This window comes from Myotis yumanensis, unplaced genomic scaffold, assembly GCF_028538775.1.
Source record: "Myotis yumanensis isolate MYYU_CA2020_CCGP unplaced genomic scaffold, mMyoYum1.0.hap1 SCAF_1, whole genome shotgun sequence".
NCBI lineage: Eukaryota > Metazoa > Chordata > Mammalia > Chiroptera > Vespertilionidae > Myotis > Myotis yumanensis.
This window is the reverse complement of record NW_027223752.1, coordinates 17,611,367-17,619,180: the sequence shown is the minus strand read 5'-3', so window position 1 is coordinate 17,619,180 and position 7,814 is coordinate 17,611,367.

The window sequence follows — 7,814 nt, the reverse complement described above, 5'->3', positions numbered from 1 at the left end:
AAAGATAAGAGGAGTTTTTCTCTTTTTTGGGGGGTGGACGTCAGAGACGCCTGAAAACCGGATGCACACCCAAACAGAAGTTGCCTAAAAAGGCAAATGAGCTGATATGATCAAAAAACATTTTTTTTTAGCCAACATCTCGGAGCATGTCTGTCAGGCAAGCTCAGTTTTGCCCCTGCAGGCCACTGTTTCTGGAGCGATAAACAGCTTCCAAGACGGCTGTTTGATTTAGAGTTAAAAAAAAAACAACAAAAAACCCACACACAACAACAACAACAAAAAACCCCGCATTCCGTGCGGGTGGGACCGCGCGCCGCGAGCGCAACCATGACGTATGCGGGAGAGCGTTCCAGAACCGCTTTCCAGCGCCAGCAAGATGCCCGGAAAGCAAATCTCACGTTTGCTCCTAAAATTTAAGGGGAATCCATTCGCCCTCCCCGCGCCCGGTGAGAGAAAGCAAACCGAGCGGTCTGACGGAAGCGGCAGCTAAAACCCCTGTGAGACCCCCCTCGTCCCAGGGCGGCCACTCAGCTCCCAGCCGCCAGCCCGCGAGTTCTATCCCCGCCACATCGCTGGGACCTGCGCACAAACAACACAACCCACCGCCAAGTAAAAAAAAGGGGAACCCCCAACAAAACTTCTGTTGCGCAGAAGAGCGCCGTGAACAGACCCTCGGCGTCCGGGGCGGCCCTCGCTGCCACTAGTAAAGATGGCCGCCCTCGGCGGGGCCGCTCCCTCCCGGCGGCCGCGGGCTGCCCCGCGAGCCTAGACCACTCACGCGGAGCCCTCCACGCCCGCCGCGGCTTGACGCATTGCAGGTGCAGAGCGACCAATCAGGAGGCTCAGCTCTTTCCGGCCAACCACTGCAGGGGCGCGCTGGCCAATCAGAGCGTCCTCGTCGCCCTGAGCGAGGAAAGCAGGCTCGGCAGCGCCAACTAAGCACTCGGAGGCGCGGCGCGGTCTGGGGCGTGTACGGCAACGGCCTGTGTGCTCCTCCGCCGGGAGATATAGTGCCCTCGCCCGCGCCGCGCCGCGCCCCGCCCCGCCTGCCCGCGCGCGCTTGAAAAGCCTGGGTGCGAGGCTGGCTCCTTCTCTCCCGCTCGGGGACAAACAGTTGCCTTGGGAACGACGCTAAACGCCTTGGCTGTGGCCCTCGGAGGGGCGATCGCCAACCACCCTCGCTCTGCTCCCGGGCTCAATGAGGCCGCGCTGGTTGCTTTGCATGCGGCACGTGTTGGGAAAGCGGTGGCCGCCCGAGAAATAAGAAAACCGTCCTTGATCTCGAAAACCGGACTCAAACTGCAGCGGAGTCGACCCTTCCTGTTTGCGAGCGCAGGCCCTGGCCCCGAGGGCACCCTCGTGGGCACTGGCGTGTCAGAAGGGCCCATTTTCCATCCCCATCCCCACCCCCCCCCCCACCCCCCTGCGGTTTCCTGATCCCCTCGCGGGGCTGCAGTTTTCTGCCCAGTGCGAACGGGAGGACCCGCCCGGGGCCGGGGGAGGGGATGGTGGGTTGCCTGGCAGCGGCCTGACTCTGCTGGTCCGACCCCCTGGAAAGCTTGTTATTTCTCTGAAAAACGCCCTGCTAGATGGAGGTCTAGAGAAATGACTGCCACCATGGGCCCGATCGGTACCCTTGTCTGTCTAGCGCTAGGAGATATCGCTAAGCCCTGATGACACAGTGGAAAGTCCGAGACTCAGGAGTGTCCGCAGACACGCACGCCTGCAGCCGCACAGCATTTTAGTAGCAGCGCGCAGCCTGGGATCTAGGCTGTGCGTCTCCCGAGCCTGGGAGTCTCTGCTCCATCACACCCCAGCCAGAGCTGACACTGAGGCTGTCAGATGGCTCCATTATTGGGGAACTTTATTGTATAACCGAAGGAAGCTGTAGGAGCTAAGGGAATCTTTTTATTATTTTCTGAACGTGATTTTCAATCGTGTCCTACAGACAAGTTATAGCAGAGAAGACATGTTACTTGGTTATTCTCCCAACTCTCGGAATCTAGCTAAGAATATGAAATCTGGTGAATTTCTCAGAACTGCCATTTCATTGAACATCCTCTGTCTGTGATTTTGGCACGATTAGGGCTTGGATAATCTCATGATTTTTTTTTTTTTTTTTTTTCGGGATCGAGCTATAGTCACATCCTGTTTCTAAGGTTATGCCATGAATGGTCTTTCCTGGGGTTTTATGACCAGTAGTGGTGACGGCACTGTAGCCAGGGAAAGGTTGTTCTTTGATCAGAAGCCATCGTTGCCACTTGCCATTTATTGCTGCTGCTTAAACTTTTACTCAAAGCCTTGTTCAAAAGCTGTGGTTTTCTTTCTGTGGGCGGCGAGTCGTCATCCCCAAAGATGTTTGCCAAGTGAGCAAATATCTGAACTTCCAACGAGCTGCTCACCATAAAAAAATACCTGCCCACAGAAGCAATACATCACATTTCTTTTTGCCACGCATATGGCATAGGAAATACGTACCGGGACATCTTTGTATCAAGTCAGCGGGTGATGTGAGAAAAGAGATCTGACTGTGTCACTAACACATTGGGAATTCTTGGGTAAGTTCCTTTGTGCCCAGAACCTCAGTTTTCTAGTCTGTAGAATGGGAAGATTGGATTAGATGATTTCCATATTTCTTTCCAGCTCTAACCTTTGATTCTGCTGTGAAGAATTATTTGGAAGATAACTTACTTGTGTCATTATATTCAGCCTGATGATAGTGCTTTAGGATTTTAATATCACCTTTATATGTTCCCATTTACAAAGAAGTTAGGTTTGCTAAAAAGTTTGCCCCAGATTTATCTAAAACATGAATCAGTGTGCCACAAAATATTCCTTTAGGCTTATTACTTCAGTCCTGGTACATACCAAATTTGCTGCTTTTGGGTGGTCAGTAAATTAGCTCCCTACATTGTGAGCTCCTCAGGGGCAGGACCCATCTAATTTATCTTCATATTCTTAGTAAATTTCATTTTACAGTCCAGGGACTTAATAGAGTTTTGTTGACGGAATGAATGAACAGTAATTACAACAGTGGTAGAAGAATTGGATGTAGAAGGGTTCTTGAGTTTCAATCAATACTTATTGAGAGTCTACAATGCAGAAGTATTTTCTTTCAACATTACAAATTTCTCTCTCTGTCTCCACTTCTTCAAATTAAGGAACTATCATCATTATGGGACATTAATAATGCCTTCTTAAATAGTAGGGCTTATCGCCAGGCCTTCCTTTGTATGCATTTTATTGCATTCTTTGAAGAATACACAGATTTAGAAGAAAATGATTTCAAAAAAATCTGACTCACTCAAACCAAATTGCTCATTTTCCCCGTGTATTGTTGCGTTTCTCGTTGTTGTAAAGAGGCAATGTCCTGTACCTAGCTTTTGATCTTTTTTGAGTTTTTTGAAATAAATGTCAGGATTGATCAGTCAGTTTGAGCAGGCACAGGTTAATCTGTTCTAAGTATTTTAATGAGTATCATTCAACAAAGTAGGAATTCTTTAATGATCTTAAGTTTTACCATTTATAAAAAGATGAAACTCGTGAGTCAAGTCCCCTATGACCATAGCTCTATTTATATCCACATCTCCAGGGGTCTCCTAGGGAATTCTGTACAAATTCCTCACAAAATTCACAAGCAAAATATTAAGCATCATAAAAATCCTAAGTTTGGGAAGAACAAGAGAAAGTCCATCTGGTCCACCTTTTCCATTTTTCAGGTAAGTTCTGAGAAGTGATTACTTAGGGACAGAGCAGGCTTTAGAATTATACTAGACTGATCTGGCCTTTGACCTTTGATTACATTTTAATCAAAGATTAATCATAATAAGAAGAGCAGAGCAATGCTGCCATCCACAAGGCCTCGGAGTGACTGTGGAAAACTCTTGCTTTGGACTTTGTTATCCCATTTGGGGTTTGGCTGTCTTGAATTGTTCTCTGTGCTAGGCCTTATCTATACAGCTGTTTAAAATCGTTGACCTTCATTTAAGTTGCTGACCCTTTCCTGTTAAGCCTTATCATGCTTTCTTTACTTATGTCTTCTCAATTCTAGCCGTGTTTCCCTCTCTTATCCCCCAAAGCGAATGTTTTAAGATGGGTAACAAACAAATGCAAAGGAATGTAGCCGTACAATTATAATTCTTTTGTATGTTTTAGGGTATGGCAAAGTGCTAATGAAGAATAGTCATGGCTACAGCTTCATTTCTCATAATGAAACCTTTAGGCTGGTTCCTCAAAAAACGGTCCTCTTCTTCAGCTGATTAAAACAGGTGTGGACTGGACTTGTTCAGAGATGGCATTCTTTCGCAAAAAGGAAACCTCGTTCCATGGCTCCAGCAGCACCTAACCTTTAACCTAGCTGGCTGACTAGCAAATGTTTAGAAGCAAAACGCCCTTTAGAAAATAACAATGGCTTGGTGGAAGCCTATGGTATCGCCATACAAAACACAGGCTGAGATATATGCTCCAACCTCAAGGTCTTACAAAATACAAGTTCCCACGGCGACAGAGTGCTGAATAGCTCTCTTCAGTTCTTCTCCTTTCTTCAGGGTTTGAAAATCAGAAATGCCTCTGTTAGAATCACTGCGTCAATAGGCTATTTCAATGATGGCTTATGGATTTTGCTGCTATTCAGTTTTGAGGTCATTTCCTAGGTTTCAAACTTAGTGCGAGACAGGTGCAACGATGACACTTTGCGTGGCAGGGAAGAGCTAGAGCAGTGAAACATGAAACTATAAATCAGTTCTCTTGTCACCAGTCTCTTCGGCTGCTCTACAAGAGGGTGCTGACTCGGCAGCATTCCGCTGGAGTGGTGAAGGGAACGAGGCCGGGGAAGGCTTGTTCCCCAGAGCCTGCCTGTGGAGGGCGCAGAATGATGGGAGACCTGGGATCTTCCCGCTGCTCAAGACGTTGACTATAGCCTCAGATTCCAACTAATTTTTCCTTGACTTCTGATCTGACTTTCGTCAATTGAATGACCTTTTAAATATTGTCAATAACCACACCTGATATTTGTCTAGGGCTTTATTGTCTACAAACTAATTTGATCTTTTTTTCTCCTCTCATGTAATCCTCACACAAGCCCTTGAGGTATATGATTATTATACCCATTGTACAAATGAGATAACTGAGTCTGTGCGGCTGAGCGGCCAAGGAAGCAACCATTTAACCTAGCAAAGAATATCCCACAATATTGTAAAAGAGGTTTCTTGGGAAATAACTGTTTTCAAAACAAAACAACAACAACAAAAATAAACCTTTCATTGAAATAAGACAAAATTTCTGTCTAAACTCTTGGTTTGTGGAGGAGAATGTGAGAAGAGAGGGGCATTCCAATACTCATTTGTACAACGTGAAAAATCTCCCAAAGGGAATATGTTCAGGGAGCAAGTGATCCCATCATCCTGTTGTGCCGCCTAGAATTGGTTTATTATCCAAGGACTGAGAGTCTTTACTTAGAATGAATAAGGACTCAGGAAGCATCTTCACTGGACTTAGAAAGAGACCCAGTTTTTTTGTTCAAGTACAACTTGCCTTCGGCCATATTTTCTCCATGACAGGAAGCGGGGAATGGGGTCATTTAGGTGAAAGTAGGGAGAGAACTGCTGAAGCAGGAAGGCCCAGGCCAGGTATGTGCTTGCTCAGGGTCATACAGGGGACGGGTCGGGATCCCAGCAGAACAGTCCAGCGGGTTCCTGAGGAGGTGTGGCTTGCCACCGAACCTAGGAAGACTGGCTTGATTTTTGGGTTAATAGAGGACACACTGCTTCAGGGAGTTTAGCATTAGAGCAAAGGATTCCCCCCCCCCCCCCGCCCTGCCCCCACCTTTTTTCCTCTACTTTGGAAAATCCACACCTAATGTCTTCTCTAGTTCCATGAGTGAACTGAGCTCAACACTAAATAATTAAATAATCTTTCGGTATTTATTGACTCAGCTACTATGATGAGGCCAAAGAGTATATAATGGTAGCTTCTGCTACTAACTGGTTGAAGAGGTAAGATAGAAAAGATAGCAAGCAGAAATGGATAAGAGGTATAGGAATTCGGGAGATAAGAAGTTCACAAGGAGCTATGATAATCAGGAATGCTTGGAAGCTGGGGCATTTAAACTGGACACGAAGAGAGGAGGTGAAGATACGGACAGCCATGTGGATCCTGGGAATGGCATGGGAAAGGCAATGAGTTGGAAGGGCACAATATGTACTCAGGGGGTAGAGAGTAAACCAATTTGAAACAGAGAGTTCATATTTGTAGAATAACGGGGGGAAAAAAGTTGAAAAAGTAGATCAACCAACTGTTGAAGGGCTTTGAATGCTGGGCACAAGGACTTAGCATGAAATCCTGCCAGCACTGGGGAGCCAATGAAAGCTTTTGAACAGGTAAGTGACATGACGAAACTAATCTGGCGGCCGTGTATTGAATGGATCAGAAGAGGACAAGATCACTGGGATGATAAAGAACCATGGATGTGATATTAAAACTTTTAGGACCCTCAAGATTATCTGTTTTTCATTTTTTTAAATTGTCTAAAGTTTTACATACGTCTCCTTTTTCCCCCGATTGAGACCCTCAAGATTCTTGATCCAGGCAACACGGTAGTGCCATCCAATAGAATTTTTGCGATGAGGAAATGTATGCTGTCCAATATGATAACCACTAGCCATGTGGGTCTACTGAGCTCTTGAAATGTGGTGAGTGAAAGTGAGGAATTGAGTGTTTTATTTTAATTAATTTTGATTTAAATAGCCTCATGTGACTGGTGGCTACCATATTGGACAGCACAGATCCAGAAGGTAGGACAAAGGTTTTTCATTATGATTCAAAACCAAACCACACAGTTACCAAAGGAGACCTTCCCTCTGTTGGAAGTGGTGAGGCCCATTCTTTGGTATAATCCACAATCAACATCAATTTACCCGATTTTACCATTATGGTCCAGTTCTCTGCATGTCAAGCCCCCAGTGAAAGTGTCAATTTGCACCAATCACTGGCGCTGCTCTTCAGGCAAACTGAGTCATCCCCAAACCTGCCATTCCAGTCCACCACTGTGGCCACATATCCCTCAACTGAATAGTCATTGAATCATTTGTAAGCCACTAAATGCCTATTGTTGCAGGGATCTGCTCTCTGTAGGGTAGAAATGAGAAGTTGCTGGTTACTGTTTTATGTTGACTGAAGTTACTTTTGCACTTGATTTTTTGATTCATGGGGAAATAGTGACTCAAGAACTTCCAAAATAATATAATTTAGAGAACACACTGCTCTGTAGGCCAGCCGCATTAAAAAAAAAAAAAAAATCAGCTTGAATTTAGTGTAAAAAATTAAAGCACAAAACCTATGATCTTATCCCATCGAGTATTTAAAATCTGAATTCATATACTTGGTCCCTACATCTTTCTAACCAGTGGCTGCTTGTGACTTAAGAGCTCAATAGGTCAAAGCACAGAGCTAATGAGGCCCTAAGTCATGGGTCTAGTCTCATTAATGGCCCATTATTTTGCTCTGTTCTCTATCCCTGACCCCTTGCTGTGTTGCATATTCATGACCTTGGTCACAAGGGTGGAACAGGCCACAGAGGGACTAGTGCAAATCCATCACCACAGCTACTAGCAAAACAAGCTCTGTGAATGGAGGGCAAGAGGTGTCCTCTACTATACAAATGAAAGCATTTGGGGAAAAAAGAAAAACAAGAACAGGGCACACATACCAGGTGAGTGTGCTGTTTGGAAAGATTGCACTTTAGGCCATTAACTAAATATATTGATGAACATTGCAAGCTGGAACACACAGCAGGACATGTAGTCTGGTTATGATTC